The sequence below is a fragment of the Phocoena sinus genome, chromosome 4, assembly GCF_008692025.1.
Source record: "Phocoena sinus isolate mPhoSin1 chromosome 4, mPhoSin1.pri, whole genome shotgun sequence".
Lineage (NCBI taxonomy): Eukaryota > Metazoa > Chordata > Mammalia > Artiodactyla > Phocoenidae > Phocoena > Phocoena sinus.
In genome coordinates, this window is record NC_045766.1 from 48,048,806 (window position 1) to 48,067,846 (window position 19,041).

The 19,041-nt window shown below is 42.9% G+C and overlaps 1 protein-coding gene across 1 annotated transcript in view; it reads left to right on the forward strand.

Annotated features, from left to right (window-relative positions):
* The first annotated feature begins 1,751 nt into the window (after positions 1–1,751).
* The window catches only part of GPR160 (G protein-coupled receptor 160), a 49,793-nt gene continuing 32,503 nt past the window's right edge, over positions 1,752–19,041 (forward strand). Inside the window, exon 1 of the mRNA XM_032630690.1 lies at positions 1,752–1,800. The gene's annotated coding sequence lies outside the window, so the exon portion shown is untranslated. The remainder of the gene's footprint in view (positions 1,801–19,041) is intronic.

Genomic DNA, 19,041 nt, shown 5'->3' on the forward strand with positions numbered 1-19,041 from the left:
CACATGAAGAAACATTTGCACAGACAGGTTAAATGGATTTCCCAAAGGTTGTGCTACTAGCTAATGGGGGAGCCAGAGGGATAGTACCCAGGTTACGCAACTCCCATTCTAATGCTTTTTTCACTATACTTCTACCCAAAGCATCTAGCACAGTCCTGAGCACATAGGAAGTACCTAATTAATAAGGAAATGACTGATCATCCACAGGGCCTGCTGCTCAACTCAGGTGGAGGTCTGAGAGCACCAGCTATGAGACTTCTCCAAAATGACAGGATCAATGTCTGAAGAGCTGCCTAGCTGCAGGAATCCTTAGCGTAGCTGGCCTGCATTAGCCGCCTTAGTGCAGTTTTGGATAGTAGCTCAGATCTCAAGTAAACTGGTTTCTTGTAAGCCAGAGAGATGATTCCTCCAGGGTTGCTGCCAGCAAAAGCAAGTATCCTGGAGGTGACTTGGGTTGAACCGGTGTTGTCTCAAGCCGGTGTCTTTAATTGCTGCAGAAAATTCAAACAGCTGTGTCTGTCACTCTGAAATAGTAACTTCCTGTCTTTGGGGGAAAAAACACATGGTCACCTCTAAGACTTCGGATGTTCAGATAGAAGACAAGCTGGCTTACAACATGTCCCACATTGAAGGATTTGTTTTTTGTTTTTTGTTTGTTTTTGCGGTACGCGGGCCTCTCACTGTTGTGGCCTCTCCCGTTGCGGGGCACAGGCTGCGGACGCGCAGGCTCAGCGGCCATGGCTCACGGGCCCAGCTGCTCCGCGGCATGTGGGATCCTCCCGGACCGGGGCACGAACCCGTGTCCCCTGCATCGGCAGGCAGACTCTCAACCACTGCGCCACCAGGGAAGCCCAGATTTGTTGTTTTTAAGTCACACTCTCCTCCAAGCAATAGGAGATCACAACCCCCCTGATTAAGCAGTCCTAGCTCACAAAACTACAGGGACCACCTACGCTCTATACCCATCCCTTCCTTGCTATGCAGCTGTCACCCTTCCTGCCATAGTTCCTGCCCCTGTCGTCACTCTCCTGATGTCACGTTGTCTTGCCCTGGCTGCCCTTCTGCTTGGCTCCAGCTGTCACTGCTCCACCCCTTGGAGCCTCCTCCGCTCCGGTTCAGTCAACTGTCACCAACAGACTCTGTTTCATAAACCATCTCCTTCTTTTTACAGGAAGGGGACACCAGGCACCTGCTCGGTTGGACTGGAAGGTGAGGTGAGTGGCACTGGCAGGGACGCATCCAACACTCTACCAATGTCCACCCAGGTGTTGTGTGCATGATGAATTCCTTGCTCATCAGGTACCCTCAAAAGGCTACCCAGTCACATGAGGATCTTAATCTCTGGTCCACCTTCAGCCCTACTAGCCAATCCTCTATCCATCCATCCATCCATCCATCTGTCCATTGTTCAGTAAATATAAATCGCTGATAAATACAAATGAGACAGGCAATTCCAAGAACTGTGGGTACAGCGAGTACAAGACAGACAAGGCTCCCAGGCCCTTAGAAGCCTATCTTTCGGTGAGGTGAAATAGACAGTAAACAAGCATACAAATAATAATTTTAGAGAGCAAAGTGTGCTTGAAGAAATTAAGATCGCACAGAGAACAGGAGGAGGGTGAGGCCAGAACTTCAGATCAGGCTTCCGGAAGGTCCCTTGGAGGAAGTGACATTTAAATAGACACCTGATCGGGTCCAGTCACGCAAAGATCCTGGGAAATGGCTCCAGACAGGGGACCAGCGGCGCCAAGGCCTGCAGGCAGGAAGGAACTCTGCTCAGAATGCGGCACTGTGAGGGAGGTGAGCATGGTATGGGTGAGGCCAGGTGCAGATGAGTCTATGCGCTGGTGGCAAGCCCTCATCCTCACCCCAGCAGCTCTGTGGACAGTGGACTGCCGTCAGGAGGCTGTAGCACAGGAGAGGAGGGTGGTGTGCATTAGGGGGCAGCGTGGGGACGGGAAATGGGGCAGATTCAGAATATGTTTTTAATGTAGAGAAAACAGGATTGCCTTAGGAACATATTCTAAACAGGTCAGAGTTCTGGAGGTCGGAAGTCTGACATGGGCCATGGGGGCTAAAATCAAGGGGTCAGAAGGGCTGTTTTCTGGAGGTTCTGGGGAAGCATCTGTTTCCTTGTCTTTTCCAGCTTCCAGAGGCTGCCTGTCTCCTCCATCTTCAAAGCCAGTACTCACCTCACTCCAACTTCTGCTTCCGTTGTCACGTCTCCTCTGACCCTCGTGCCTTCTTCTTTCCTTTTAAGGACCCTGGTGATTACATGGGGCCCACTCAGATAATCCAAGATAATCTCCCCACCTTGAGATCCTTAACCTTTCACGTATACACAGTCCCTCTTGCTGAATAAGGCAACGTATTCCCAGGTTCCGGGGATTGGAATGTGGACACCTTTGAGGGGGCCATGATTCTGCCTACCACACTCTCCATAGATTTTCTTTTTTTTTTTCCTTGCTGCTTGGTTTACTGTCACCTTTAGCCACTTCTAAAACTTCGGCATTCTTTCAATTAGTTGTTCAGGCCTTCCTTCCTCCCTTCCTTTATTGGACAACCATTTTCTGTGCACTTACTATGTGCTAAACAGTCTGCCAGGTATTATGGGGAGAAAACTGTGTATCCAGACTCTACCCTCAGGGAGTCTACAGTCGGCTTTCCTGGAGAGCCTTATTACTGGTCCCATTAAAGCGAGCTGGCCATACTGAAAGGACAATGCAGATGAGACAGGTACTTCAAAAGGCAGTCACTGAATTGCCACCTTTGCTGAGTTTCTCCCATGGGGGTCATTAAAACACTAACTAAGACTCAGGAAGAAACATCAGTAAATTCACCAAACACGGAGAGAGCTAACAATGAAGAGTGGAGGCTGAGAGCTGAAGAACTGACTCTCCCTGAGTGGGCCCTGGTGCTTCCCTGGCTGCTCCCACATTCACCCAAAGCCTCCCTGCCCACCAGCCATCTCCTCTGACCTCGCTCCCCACCTCTCCCAGTGCAGCTTTCTGGAAAACATCTGAGCTCTTTCTTGGCAAATGTTCCCACAAACCAGTCTCAGGAAATGCTCGACAAAACAGTCAGCCCCCAAAGAGTTCTTATCTCTTAAAGGTACATACTGAATCATCTACAGATGAAATGATACCAAGTCAGGGATTTGCTTCTGAACAAGCATGTGGGAGGAAGTGGGTGGGTACAGATTAAACAAGCGTGGCTGTGAGTTAATCATTGTTGAAGCTGGGTGCCGGGAACATGGGGGTTCATTATAATCTTCTATTTTTTGGCCTGCTTAAAACTTTCCATAATAAAAAAAGTTAAGAGGAAAAAAGCCCCCACATTTTGCCTTATGTCACTGAAACAAACTTAACTTTTGCATATATTTTACTGCCTAAATAATTGCCTAGACTTAAAAAATAAATAAGTGCAGGCATAGGAACATTTGACAAACATTTTGTACAGTCTCTGAAGTCACAGCAGGGAAGAGAAAGTACTAGATATCTTGCGTGCTGCTCATCTTGAAACAATAATGGTCCCGTTCCCCAGGGAAGAAACACATAAAACTCTGGAACATGATTCCAGCAATTGGATTCAAAGGGCTAAAGATACCATCTGGGAAAAGATAGTTGAACTTGATTAAGAGATCACTGTGGATTCATTACGATGGAGGTGATGAACTGGTTTGATCTATCTCAGAATTTTCACACACTCATTTCCAGACAGCATATTAGCATTGTAATCCCTTTGAATCATGAAACTGTACAAGTCTGAGAAAAACAACTGTGATGTGGATAGAATTGTCTTTGGAACGTCTCCACCTGCCTTTTCAGCACTCCCATGAGGCAGTGTTATGTAGTGGAAAGACCGCAGGCTTTGGAGCCAAAAAAGTTGACTTGACTTCCATCTCACTCCTGCTGCGAACTTGGGCAAGTTATATAAGCTCTCCAGACCTCAGTTTCCTCATCTGTACAATGGGCCTAATAATATCTGCTTTGCAGGGATGCTGTGAGGATTATGGGATATGTGTGTAAAATGCCTCTCTCATCACAGATACTCAGTTAATCGTAGCTTATTGTTTTTATAATTGCATATTCCTCTTTACCCCACTCCACACCTCCCAGTATAGTGCCTAACACGTGGAATGCAGCAAATATTTGTTGAATTACATTAAACCTTGAGGAGGTAGATGGAGTTAATGGGAGGAAATATTAAGACTCTACCAGAATCTTCCCTTTGCAGGTCACTCATCCTCAGGAGAGCTTCTCTACCTAATTGCTCAGAGCAGAAAACAAGGACCCATTCATGATAGCTCCCACTCTCCCTTCCTCACATCTAATCAATTACCAAACTCCATCTATTACAGTTCTCGATTATCACTAGAATCTATTCACTTCCCTCAAATCCTACTGCTACCACCTTAGTTCAAGACTGTCTTCTTTTTCACCTGGTCTACAGCAAAGTCAGGTCTCCTCACATCTGTTCTTTTTTTTTTTTTTTTTTACATCTTTATTAGAGTATAATTGCTTTACAATGGTGTGTTAGTTTCTCCTTTATAACAAAGTGAGTCAGTTATACATATACATATGTTCCCATACCTCTTCCCTCTTGTGTCTCCCTCCCTCTTACCCTCCCTATCCCACCCCTCTAGGGGTCACAAAGCACTGAGCTGATCTCCCTGTGCTATGCGGCTGCTTCCCACTAGCTACCTATTTTACGTTTGGTAGTGTATATATGTCCATGCCACTCTCTCACTTTGTCACAGCTCACCCTTCCCCCTCCCCATATCCTCAAGTCCATTCTCTAGTAGGTCTGTGTCTTTATTCCTGTCTTACCCCTAGGTTCTTCATGACATTTTCCCCTTAAATTCCATATATATGCGTTAGCATACAGTATTTGTCTTTCTCTTTCTGACTTACTTCACTCTGTATGACAGACTCTAGGTCTATCAACCTCATTACAAATAGCTCAATTTCGTTTCTTTTTATGGCTGAGTAATATTCCATTGTATATATGTGCCACATCTTCTTTATCCATTCATCTGATGATGGGCACTTAGGTTGTTTCCATCTCCTGGCTATTGTAAATAGAGCTGCAATGAACATTTTGGTACATGACTCTTTTTGAATTATGGTTTTCTCAGGGTATATGCCCAGGAGTGGGACTGCTGGGTCATATGGTAGTCCTCTTTGTAGTTTTTTAAGGAACCTCCATACTGTTCTCCATAGTGGCTATACCAATTCACATTCCCACCAGCAGTGCAAGAGTGTTCCCTTTTCTCCACACCCTCTCCAGCATTTATTGTTTCTAGATTTTTTGATGATGGCCATTCTGACTGGTGTGAGATGATATCTCATTGTAGTTTTGATTTGCATTTCTCTAATGATGAATGATGTTGAGCATTCTTTCATGTGTTTGTTGGCAGTCTGTATATCTTCTTTGGAGAAATGTCTATTTAGCTCTTCTGCCCATTTTTGGATTGGGTTGTTTGTTTTTTTGTTATTGAGCTGCATGAGATACTTGTTAATTTTGGAGATTAATCCTTTGTCAGTTGCTTCATTTGCAAATATTTTCTCCCATTCTGAGGGTTGTCTTTTGGTCTTGCTTATGGTTTCCTTTGCTGTGCAAAAGCTTTGAAGTTTCATTAGGTCCCATTTGTTTATTTTTGTTTTTATTTCCATTTCTCTAGGAGGTGAGTCAAAAAGGATCTTGCTGTGATTTATGTCATAGAGTGTTCTGCCTATGTTTTCCTCTAAGAGTTCGATAGTTTCTGGCCTTACATTTAGGTCTAATCCATTTTGAGCTTATTTTTGTGTATGGTGTTAGGGACTGATCTAATCTCATACTTTTACATGTACCTGTCCAGTTTTCCCAGCACCAATTACTGAAGAAGCTGTCCTTTCTCCACTGTACACTCCTGCCTCCTTTATCAAAGATAAGGTGACCATATGTGCGTGGGTTTATCTCTGGGTTTTCTATCCTGTTCCATTGATCTGTATTTCTGTTTTTGTGCCAGTACCATACTGTCTTGATTACTGTAGCTTTGTAGTATAGTCTGAACTCAGGGAGCCTGATTCCTCCAGCTCTGTTTTTTGTTCTCAAGATTGCTTTGGCTATTCAGGGTCTTTTGTGTTTCCATACAAATTGTGAAATTTTTTGTTCTAGTTCTGGGAAAAATGCCATCGGTAGTTTGATAGGGATTGCATTGAATCTGTAGATTGCTTTGGGCAGTAGAGTCATTTTCACAGTGTTGATTCTTCCAATCCAAGAACATGGTATATCTATCCATCTATTTGTATCATCTTTAATTTATTTCATCAGTGTCTTATAGTTTTCTGCATACAGGTCTTTTGTCTCCTTAGGTAGGTTTATTCCTAGATATTTTATTCTTTTTGTGCAATGGTAAATGGGAGTGTTTTCTTGTTTTCACTTTCAGATTTTTCATCATTAGTGTATAGGAATGCAAGAGATTTCTGTGCATTAATTTTGTATCCTGCTACTTTACCAAATTCATTGATTAGCTCTAGTAGTTTTCTGGTAGCATCTTTAGGATTCTCTATGTATAGTATCATGTCATCTGCAAACAGTGACAGCTTTACTTCTTCTTTTCCGATTTGGATTCCTTTTATTTCCTTTTCTTCTCTGATTGCTGTAGCTAAAACTTCCAAAACTATGTTGAATAAGAGTGGTGAGAGTGGGCAACCTTGTCTTTTTCCTGATCTTAGTGGAAATGCTTTCAGTTTTTCACCATTGAGGACGATGTTGGCTGTGGGTTTGTCATATATGGCCTTTATTATGTTGAGGAAAGTTCCCTCTATGCCTACTTTCTGGAGGGTTTTTATCATAAATGGGTGTTGAATTTTGTCAAAAGCTTTCTCTGCATCTATTGAGATGACCATATGGTTTTTCTCCTTCAACTTGTTAACATGGTGTATCACATTGATTGATTTGCATATATTGAAGAATCCTTGCATTCCTGGAATAAACCCCACTTGATCATGGTGTATGATCCTTTTAATGTGCTGTTGGATTCTGTTTGCTAGTATTTTGTTGAGGATTTTTGCATCTATGTTCATCAGTGATATTGACCTGTAATTTTCTTTCTTTGTGACATCCTTGTCTGGTTTTGGTATCAGGATGATGGTGGCCTCGTAGAATGAACTGGAGAGTGTTCCTCCCTCTGTTATATTTTGGAAGAGTTTGAGAAGGGTATGTGTTAGCTCTTCTCTAAATGTTTGATAGAATTCGCCTGTGAAGCCATCTGGTCCTGAGCTTTTGTTTGTTGGAAGATTTTTCATCACAGTTTCAATTTCAGTGCTTGTGATTGGTCTGTTCATATTTTCTATTTCTTCCTGATTCAGTCTTGGCAGGTTGTGCATTTCTAAGAATTTGTCCATTTCTTCCATGTTGTCCATTTTATTGGCATAGAGTTGCTTGTAGTAATCTCTCATGATCTTTTGTATTTCTGCAGTGTCAGTTGTTACTTCTCCTTTTTCATTTCTAATTGTATTGATTTGAGTCCTCTCCCTCTTTTTCTTGATGAGTCTGGCTAATGGTTTATCAATTTTGTTTATCTTCTCAAAGAACCAGCTTTTAGTTTTATTGATCTTTGCTATTGTTTCCTTCATTTCTTTTTCATTTATTTCTGATTTGATCTTTATGATTTCTTTCCTTCTGCTAACTTTGGGGTGTTTTTGTTCTTGTTTCTCTAATTGCTTTAGGTGCAAGGTTAGGTTGTTTATTCGAAATGTTTCCTCTTTCTTAAGGTAGGATTGTATTGCTATAAACTTCCCTCTTAGAACTGCTTTTGCTGCATCCCATAGGTTTTGGGTCGTCGTGTCTCCATTGTCATTTGTTTCTAGGTATTTTTTAATTTCCTCTTTGATGTCTTCAGTGATCGCTTTGTTATTAAGTACTGTATTGTTTAGCCTCCATGTGTTTGTATTTTTTACAGATCTTTTCCTGTAATTGATATCTAGTCTCATAGTGTTGTGGTCGGAAAAGATACTTGATACAATTTCAATTTTCTTAAATTTACCAAGGCTTGATTTGTGACCCAAGATATGATCTATCCGGGAGAATGTCCCATGAGCACTTGAGAAAAATGTGTATTCTGTTGTTTTTGGATGGAATGTCCTATAAATATCAATTAAGTCCATCTTGTTTAATGTATCATTTAAAGCTTGTGTTTCCTTATTTATTTTCATTTTGGATGATCTGTCCATTGGTGAAAGTGGGGTGTTAAAGTCCCTTACTATGAATGTGTTACTGTCGATCTCTCCTTTTATGGCTGTTGTATTTGCCTTATGTATTGAGGTGCTCCTATGTTGGGTGTATAATTATTTACAATTGTTATATCTTCTTCTTGGATCGATCCCTTGATTATTATGTAGTGTCCTTCTTTGTCTCTTCTAATAGTCTTTATTTTAAAGTCTATTTTGTCTGATATGAGAATTGCTACTCTAGGTTTCTTTTGGTTTCCATTTGCATGGAATATCTTTTTCCATCTCCTCACTTTCAGTCTGTATGTGTCTCTAGGTCTGAAGTGGGTCTCTTGTAGACAGCATATATATGGGTCTTGTTTTGGTATCCATTCAGCCAGTCTGTGTCTTTTGATGGGAGCATTTAATCCATTTACATTTAAGGTAGTTATCGATATGTATGTTCCTATTCCCATTTTCTTAATTGTTTTGTGTTTGTTATTATAGGTCTTTTCCTTCTCTTGTGTTTCTTGCCTAGAGAAGATCCTTTAGCATTTGTTGTAAAGCTGGTTTGGTGGTGCTGAACTCTCTCAGCTTTTGCTTGTCTGTAAAGATTTTAATTTCTCCATCAAATCTGAATGAGATCCTTGCTGGGTAGAGTAATCTTGGTTGTAGGTTTTTCTCCTTCATCACTTTAAATATGTCCTGCCAGTCTCTTCTGGCTTGCAGGGTTTCTGTTGAAAGATCAGCTGTTAACCTTATGGGGATTCCCTTGTGTGTTATTTGTTGTTTTTCCCTTGCTGCTTTTAATATGTTTTCTTTGTATTTAATTTTTGACAGTTTGATTAATATGTGTCTTGGCATATTTCTCCTTGGATTTATCCTGTATGGGACTCTCTGTGCTTCCTGGACTTGGTTAACTATTTCCTTTCCCATATTAGGGAAGTTTTCAACTATAATCTCTTCAAATATTTTCTCAGTCCGTTTCTTTTTCTCTTCTTCTTCTGGAACCCCTATACTTCGAATGTTGGTGCGTTTAATGTTGTCCCAGAGGTCTCTGAGACTGTCTTCAGTTCTTTTCATTCTTTTTTCTTTATTCTGCTCTGCAGTAGTTATTTCCACTATTTTATCTTCCAGGTCACTTATCCGTTCTTCTGCCTCAGTTATTCTGCTATTGATCCCATCTAGAGTGTTTTTAATTTCATTTATTGTGTTGTTCATCATTGTTTGCTTCATCTTTAGTTCTTCTAGGTCCTTGTTAAATGTTTCTTGCATTTTGGCCATTCTATTTCCAAGATTTTGGATCATCTTTACTATCATTATTCTGAATTCTTTTTCAGGTAGACTGCCTATTTCCTCTTCATTTGTTAGGTCTGGTGGGGTTTTATCTTGCTCCTTCATCTGCTGTGTGTTTTCCTGTCTTCTCATTTTGCTTATCTTACTGTATTTGGGGTCTCCTTTTTGCAGGCTGCAGGTTCGTAGTTCCCGTTGATTTTGGTGTCTGTCCCCAGTGGCTAAGGTTGGTTCAGTGGGTTGTGTAGGCTTCCTGGTGGAGGGGACTAGTGCCTGTGTTCTGGTGGATGAGGCTGGATCTTGTGTTTCTGGTGGGCAGGTCCACGTCTGGTGGTGTGTTTTGGGGTGTCTGTGGACTTATTATGATTTTAGGCAGCCTCTCTGCTAATGGGTGGTGTTGTGTTCCTGTCTTGCTAGTTGTTTGGCATAGGATGTCCAGCACTGTAGCTTGCTGGTCGTTGAGTGAAGCTGGGTGCTGGTGTTGAGATGGAGATCTCTGGGAGATTTTTGCCGTTTGATATTATGTGGAGCTGGGACGTCTTTTGTGGACCAGTGTCCTGAAGTTGGCTCTCCCACCTCAGAGGCACAGCATTGACTCCTGACTGCAGCACCAAGAGCCTTTCATCCACACGGCTCAGAATAAAAGGGAGAAAAAGTAGAAAGAAAGAAAGAGGATAAAAGAAAAGAATATAAAGTAAGGTAAAATAAAATAAAGTTATTAAAATAAAAAAATAATTATTAAGAAAAAAAAATTTTTAAAGTAAACAAAAACAACAAAAAAACGGACGGGTAGAACCCTAGGACAAATGGTGAAAGCAAAGCTATACAGACAAAATCTCACACAGAAGCATACACATACACACTCACAAAAAGAGGAAAAGGGGAAAAAAATAATAAATCTTGGTCTCAAAGTCCACCCCTCAATTTGGGATGAATCGTTTTCAATTCAGGTATTCCACAGATGCAGGGTACATCAAGTTGATTGTGGAGATTTAATCCGCTGCTCCAGATTCTGCTGTGAGAAATTTCCCTTTCTCTTCTTTGTTCGCACAGCTCCCGGGACTCAGCTTTGGATTTGGCCCCGCCTCTGCGTGTAAGTGGCCAGAGGGTGTCTGTTCTTCGCTCAGACAAGACGGGATTAAAGGAGCTGCTGATTCGGGGGCTCTGGCTCACTCAGGCCGGGGGGGAGGGAGGGGCACGGAGTGCGGGGCGGGCCTGCGGCAGCAGAGGCCCGCATGACGTTGCACCAGCCTGAGGCGCGCCTTGCGTTCTCCTGGGGAAGTTGCCCCTGGATCCCGTGACCCTGACAGTGGCGGGCTGCACAGGCTCCCCAGGAGGGTGGTGTGGAGAGTGACCTGTGCTTGCACACATGCCTCTTGGTGGCGGCAGCAGCAGCCTTAGCGTCTCATTCCCATCTCTGGGGTCCGTGCTTTTAGCCGCGGCTCGCGCCCGTTTCTGGAGCTCCTTTAAGCAGCGCTCTTAATCCCTTCTCCTCGCGTACCAGGAAACAAAGAGGGAAGAAAAAGTCTCTTGCCTCTTCGGCAGCTCCAGACTTTTTCCCGGACTCCGTCCCGGCTAGCCGTGGTGCACCAACCACCTGCAGGCTGTGTTCACGCTGCCAGTCCTCTCCCTGCGCCCAGACAGAAGCCCGAGCCTCAGCTCGCAGCCCCGCCCGCCCCGGCAGGTGAGCAGACAAGCCCCTCGGGCTGGTGAGTGCCGGTCAGCACCGATCCTCTGTGTGGGAATCTCTCTGCTTTGCCCTCCGCACCCCTGTTGCTGCGCTCTCCTCCGCAGCTCCGAAGCTTCCCCCCTCCGCCACCCGCAGTCTCCGCCCGCGAAGGGGCTTCTAGTGTGTGGGAACCTTTCCTCCTTCACAGCGCCCTCCCACTGGTGCAGGTCCCGTCCCTATTCTTTTGTCTCTGTTTATTCTTTTTTCTTTTGCCCTCCCCAGGTACGTGGGGAGTTTCTTGCCTTTTGGGAGGTCTGAGGCCTTCTGCCAGCGTTCAGTGGATGTTCTATAGGAGTTGTTCCACGTGTAGATGTATTTCTGATGTATATGTGGGGAGGAAGGTGATCTCTGCGTCTTACTCTTCCGCCATCTTTCCTCCCTCCCCACATCTGTTCTTAATCCTTTCTCTTTATTGTAGCTGGAGGGATTTCTGTTTTTTCTTTTTAATTATAGAAAAATTTAAATATTCACAAAAATAGAGTATAATAAGCTTCCACATACTCATCACACAGTTTCAACAAATCAATGAATGGCCAATTTCATTTCATATATACCCCACCTACTTTCTCCAATGTTCTTGGGTTATTTGAAGCGAATTCCAGAAGTCATAGCTTTTAGGGAGGATCTTTTCATGCATTCAGAATGAAATTCTAAATCTTCCAGTGAACTGCCATGTCCTGTTCCCTGCTGACTCCTCCAAATACAGATCACAATTTGCTATTCCCCCTCCCCAGACCCAGTCATACCAGCCTCTCTCAGTTCCTCTAGCATTTTATGTTGTCTCCTTACGAGCCTGAGGCCTTCAGGCTGGACTGTATTCAGGGCCCAGAAAGCCCATTTTTTATCCTCTTTCACCCTCTTTGCTCAGCTTCAGCTACTCCTGCTCTGCCATCACCCTGCACATCACTTCTCAAGAGGTCCCCACGCTAAGGCTCAGTGCCCCCTCGTCTGCTCTCTCAGTCCCCTGTGCTTCTCCTCCAATTATATATATGTAATTTTGTAAGTGGTCATGCAAAGGTGTCTCCCCTGTTAAAAATAAATTCCGGGCATAAGAGTTGTGTCTGCCTTCTTCCTTAATGAGGCACCCGGCACACGATCCCTTCCTTACAGGAGGCACTTAATAAATATTTGTTGAATGAGGTCCCCAAGAAAGGTACACACAAAAGCCACATCCACTTCATGTTATAAATTGCTTATAAACCAGTGTCCTAAACATTTTATAACAGTAAGAGCAATGCTTAGACCTTAAATTGTAAGTGTATTTTGTTATATTCAAGGTGATGTCTTTCCAAGATTATGAGCTCCATTATGCTAGACACTGAGGGTTCAAACTGAATAATACATGGGTCCTACCCTCAGAGAGCTGAGTCTAGTGGAAAAGACAGTCGTTTAACTATTTAAAAATTGGTAATTGCTCATGTTTTATATATAGGAACCAGAATATTTAATTAGTTAGACAATTTGTAAAGTGTCAAACAGCTAAGAATAAACAGGAGTTTGCTGTAAAAACAACAGCTACCATTTACTGGGTCCTTCCTTTGGGCCAGGTATGGTATAAAGCATATTTCACACATGATTTCATTTAATCCTTACAACACCCTTTGAGATATGCCTTATTATTCCCATTTTACAGATTTACCTTAAAAACCACCAAGGCATTAAAAACGTAGGCAACCCTCAGTCACCCAGGATTTGAAACCGGGGAATCTAACTTCAGAGGGAGTACCTCTACACTCTATGCTGGGGCTGAGTGGTACTGCAGGAAACATACAGTAAGGAACACTTTCCAATTCATCAGTGCTTTCCACTTGACGTCCTGGTTTCAGAAGAGATGTGGGCACACTTTCATGGGAAAACAGCAGCTGTTGAAAAACCTGTTACTGATAAGGCCAGGTTCCTGTGGACCCAAGGCACTAGCCACTGAATTTGGACTTTGTACCAAAGCTTTCCAATAAAAAATATAAACAGGAAACTTTCAAGTTGTGAAGCTACTGCCTGCCATGAACTTAGCCTGTCTTCTCAGCCAAACTGAAAGCTCTGCATTGTTTTCTTCATTGTACACCGTATCTTGTCTGCTTACCTCTTGCAGATGGGTTCTGACCAAAAGGAAATTTATTACATTTTAAAAGGGAGAAATTGTTAGGGTAAATTACATGTGTGGACCCTGAACCATGAAAAGAGATTTTGTATTAATTATGCATATTTGGGAATTCGTTTTAAACTTTTCATTAAGGAAAATTTCAGTCATATACCAAAGTAGACCAAATAGTGTAACAAACCCCCAGGTACCCATCTCCTTGCTTCCAGAATGATCAGCTCATAGTCAATCTGTTTCATTTATATTGCCATCGAATTCTACCCCCTCCTCTCCCCCACCCCGGTTTTATTTTGAAGCTAACATGTTTGGGAATATTTTGAATGTTGTGTTCTGTTGGTAAAGAATATATGGAATCAATAGAATAAATAAATATGACTTGGTCAGCAAGATCCCTGGGGACACAGGAACCAGAAAGAAGAACAGGCTGTGTGGTTTGACCACAGAAAAGACAGGAGGACTGGCATGGACTATAGGTGGCATTTGCACAGGCAAGAAATAATGCCCACGTGAAGAAAGTTTGGACAAGGGAATGTGATGGTTCTGTCCTGCGTCTTGAGCATACTACCTTTCCCTTTTGTTTCCCTCTCAGCAAGTTCTCTGCCAGTATAATTACATCACTTTTTTGTGCGTATATATTGCCCTCCCCCTGCTTGCCTAAACCATAGCTGCAGGAAAGGAAACCCTAGAGCAGCACTGCCCAATCGAAATACAATGTGAGCCACATGTATTAATTTTACATTTTTTAGTAGCCACATTGTAAAAAGAAGAAACAAATAAAATTAATTTTAATATTATATTTCATTTAACCTAGTATGTATAAAATATTATCATTCCAACACGATTATCAATATAAACAATTCTTATCCAGATATTTTACATTCTTTCTTTTGTGCTAAGTCTTTGAGATGCAATGTGTATTTTATAGTTCCAGCATATCTCAATTTGGACTACGAATATTTTAAGGACTTAATTCGTAGTCATAAGTAACTAGTGGTTACTGAATTGGACAAGGCCCAGGGTAGGGGAGTCAGTAGCTACTTTGCAATTTTCTTGCAAATCATGCAATTAAAGATTTCTGGTAAAGTTGAAGTACAGTGTGTAATGCTGGGCTTCTCCAGGAAATATACTGAAATGAATGAGAGAAAACAACAATAAAAAGCTTAGACAACTTCATCTATATAAGCAAGGAAATAACTACAACCTCCAAAACCCAGGATATGAAGAAACGTGGCTCTTCGGGTCTTGAGCAAGATTCTTGAGCAGAAAGGATGTTAGTAGCTCCTGAGAGGTTCTCCGTTTACTACAGGTGTGGTAAAGTGTAGTGGCTTTGAATACTCAAATCCTAGTTCTGTTCTTTACAAGCTGTGGGTCTTGAACAAATTCTTTCATCTCTCTGTGCCTCAAGTTCCTCATCTATAAAATGGGGATCGTAAAATTTAGGGTGGTTGTAATGATTAAATGAAGTAATACATGCAAAACACTTAGGACCAGATGCCTCGCCATGTTAACCTCTCCATAATTGCTAACTATTAAAAACAAAAATAAGTAAAGACTTGAAAAAGGTGAAGGATTAAGTCATGTGTTATTTGGAAGAAGAGAGTTCCCAAAAGAGATGGCAAGTGTAAAGGCCCTGAGGCAGAAGTCTACCTGGCATATTAAAATAGAAAAACAAACAAACCACCAAGGAAGCTCCTCATCTGGCTGTAGCAGAGAGGGGAGTATGGAAGGGGATGGTACAGAAAAGTAACGGCAATGGGGGCCGACAGTGTAGCTCTATAGGCCATTGTAAGGACTTTGTTTTTTGGGTTTTTTTAAACATCTTTATTGGAGTATAATTGCTTTACAATGGTGTGTTAGATTCTGCTTTATAACAAAGTGAATCAGTTATAAATACATATGTCCCCATATCTCTTGCATCTCCTTCCCTCTCACCCTCCCTATCCCACCCCTCTAGGGGGTCACAAAGCACGGAGCTGATCTCCCTGTGCTATGCGGCTGCTTCCCACTAGCTATCTACCTTATGTTTGGTAGTGTATATATGTCCATGCCACTCTCTCACTTTGTCACAGCTCACCCTTCCCCTCCCTGTATCCTCAAGTCCATTCTCTAGTAGGTCTGCATCTTTATTCCCGTCTAGCCCCTAGGTTCTTCTGACCATTTTTTTTTCTTTCTTTTTTTTTTAGATTCCATATATATGTGTTAGCATACGGTGTTTGTTTGTCTCCTTCTGACTTACTTCACTCTGTATGACAGACTCTAGGTCCACCCACCTCACTACAGATAACTCAGTTTCGTTTCTTTTTATGGCTGAGTACTATTCCATTGTATATATGTGCCACATCTTCTTTATCCAGTCATCTATTGATGCACACTTAGGTTGCTTCTGTCCTGGCGATTGTAAATAGAGCTGCAATGAACATTTTGCTACATGACTTTTTGAATTACGGTTTTCTCAGGGTATATGAAGGACCTTGACTTTGACTCTGAATGAGAGGGAAGCCACTGGAAAGTTTTGACCAGAGAGGGACAGTATCTGACGACTATTCCGGGGAATTCCCTGGCGGCCCTGTGGTTAGGACTCTGTGCGCTCACTGCTGTGGGTCAATCCCTGGTCGGGGAATGAAGATCCCGCAAGTCGTGTAGCGCAGCCAAAAAAAAAAAAAAAAAAAAGACTATTCCAGCTGCTGCATTGCAGATGGGTTGAAGGAGGACAAGGACAAAAACGGGAACCATTCAGGAGGCTATTCCAACAATCCAGTCAAGAGATGGATAGGGGCTTGGACCTGGGGAGCAAGCTGTGAAGTGGGGAGATGTGGTCAGATTACACAAATGGGCAAAAGTGTAGGGTCAAAGATGTTCGAGGCAATGTCATTTGTAACTGAGATAAACTAGAGGTAACCTAAATGTCCATTAATAGAAGGCAGGTTAAATAAATTACGGTCCTTTTTTTTTTTTTAACTTAAAAACTTCTGTAGTGATTGAAAGAATGTATTATTTTTAAAGTTAAAAGCCAAGGGCTTCCCTGGTGGCGCAGTGGTTAGAAGTCAACCTGCCAGTGCAGGGGACACGGGTTCGATCCCTGGTCCGGGAGGATCCCACGTGCCGCGGAGCAACTGGGCCCGTGCACCACAACTACTGAGCCTGAGCTCTGGAGCCCACGAGCCACAACTGCTGAAGCCCGGGTGCCTGGAGCCTGTGCTCCGCAACAAGAGAAGCCACCAAATGAGAAGCCCAAGCACGGCAACGAAGAGTAGCTCCCACTCGCTGCAACTAGAGAAAGCCCACGCGCAGCAACAAAAGACTCAACGCGGCCAAAAATAAATAAATTTTTTTAAAAATTAAAAGCCAAAGTGAATGATAGTAATTTTTAACGTTACTCAATTTCAGCATAAAGGGATATGTTGTAGTTTCAACAAAAGCATATTTTTTGGACCATTAAAACATCTTGCTTGGTAATTAAAAATACAAACCTCAAAGCATTGAAATTAGAGTTTCTTATTTAAAAAAAGAGAGTCAAACAGAAATATGCATGTGTACCTGCTGAACTAGTGTACCAGTAATTCATGGTTGGTCACTACAAAGTCTATGCTTCTATTCTTTTCCTTTTAAAAATTTTTGGTAGAGTGTATATTGTCTAGGAGATGAGGAAACAAGACGCTTGGCACGGGCTGGTTTTTACTGAAACTTTAAGATTGACTTTGCTATTACAAAGCATCTAAGTGCGGAACAGACGAAAGATTTGTCTAAGGGGTGAAACTGGTAAGTGGATATATGATTCTGAATCTACATATTGGCCAGACATCCATTTGGTGGAGGCTCTAAACTGATCATTTATTAATTACTCACCATATGCCAGGAAGCACTATGCCTTGTATTTTGATGACAATTTCTAATTTTACAACACGTAATCTAATTTCACAAAATTGCCCAAGGTCATTAGCTAAATAAATGGAAGAGCTGAAACTCATAGATTGTCTCATGCCAATCCCACCCTCTTTCTGCTATCACACTGTATTAGGTAGAGTTGGTGGATTGATTTTTGAGGCTTTTCTTGGGAAAGAATAGTGTATCCATTAGGACTGCATTCAATTGCTTGCAACAAACCTTAACCAAGAGTGCTTTAAACAAGTAAGGGGGGACTTCCCTGGTGGCACAGTGGTTAAGAATCCACCTGCCAATGCAGGGGTAAAGGGCTTGATCCCTGGTCTGGGAAGATCGCACATGCCGCGAAGCAAGTAAGCCTGAGCACCACAACTACTGAGCCTGTGCTCTAGAGCCCGCATGCCACAACTACTGAAGCCCAGACCACACAACTACTGAAGCCCATGAGCCTAGAGCCCGTGCTCCGCAACAAGAGAAGCCACCACAATGAGAAGGCCGCGCACCACAACGAAGAGTAGCCCCTGCTCACCACAACTAGAGAAAGCCCGCGTGCAGCAACGAAGACACAATGCAGCCAAAAATAAATTTATATTAAAAAAAAAGTAAGGGGATTATTTTTCTCATGTAATAAAAAGTCTGGAGCTCAGCAGTCTGCAGTAGGTGCTTTTCCTCCTTTTCTCTTGTGTGCTGTCCTGTGGTCATAAAATGGTTGCTCACCCTCCAAGCTCACAGCAACCTCACAGCCAGAATAAAACAGAAGGAGAAAAGCGGTGGTGTCCGCTTCAGGAAAGCAAAAACCTTCTCAGGACTCTCTAGGCAGCTTCCCCCTCCACCTCAGCAGTCGAGCCATGTGACTGCCCCACAAAGACTTCTGGGAAGGTGAGCATTTCAGCCCGACCCATCGCCTCCTGGAACAAAATCTGAGTTCTCTTCGAAGGGAAGAAGGGGGATTGGTTATTGAGGAGACAGTAAGCAGTGTCTGCCCCATGAAAAATATCTGACAGATCAAAGATGTTGGGGAGGAAACAGCTGCTTCAGAAGTACTGCTGGATCAAATGGATTCTAGGGGCTCTGGGCACCACTGTTGATGTGTTGATATTTTGCTGCAAGAGAGGAAGGGAAATGTAGTCTTTGTTCTAAGCAGGCTTGGGCTCAGCTTCAATTCTATTATTATGGGAGAAGGAGAGAATGGCTGTTAGGGAACAAGAAAGGGCTCTTCTACAGTCCCTCCACCAGCCCCTGAAACCGAGTACCCCTTGGGAAAGAGTCTGGTGTGCACAGCCGTATACTCTGTCATCTGTTCTAGGCAGGTGCAGGTCTGAGGGCAGTTGCTGACACAGGCTTTGGAATGGAGAGACGGCAGTGGGCACCTGGGGATACTTGAGGATGCTGAGAACATTTGAAGATAATTCAGCCTCCTGGATTGGCCTGGAAAGAGCCATGAAAAGTGCAGGCTAGCTCTTGAGAGTCACCTCCCCCCAGCCCTGTCAGTAGCAAGACACCTCACATCCCTATTCCTCGTTTTCCTCTTCTTTAAAGGGGAGTAATAACCCGACCACACAGTTTGACGTGATGCATGTCCAGTTCCTGTTTTATGCTATACACTCCATAGACGGCCGCTGTTGTTATTTTTTATACAGCAGGTTCTCATTAGTCATCCATTTTATACACATCAGTGTATACATGTCAGCAGCTGTCAGTTGTGATAGGAGCAGGATCTGGTCCCCACACCCCCTGCTCTAACTCAGTTCACATCCTCTTCTTCTCAGCTCTACTGACTCACTTGCTATTCCTCTGTCAGAACATGCACTCTCTGGCCAGTTCTGGCTTCTGGCTTTGCTCAC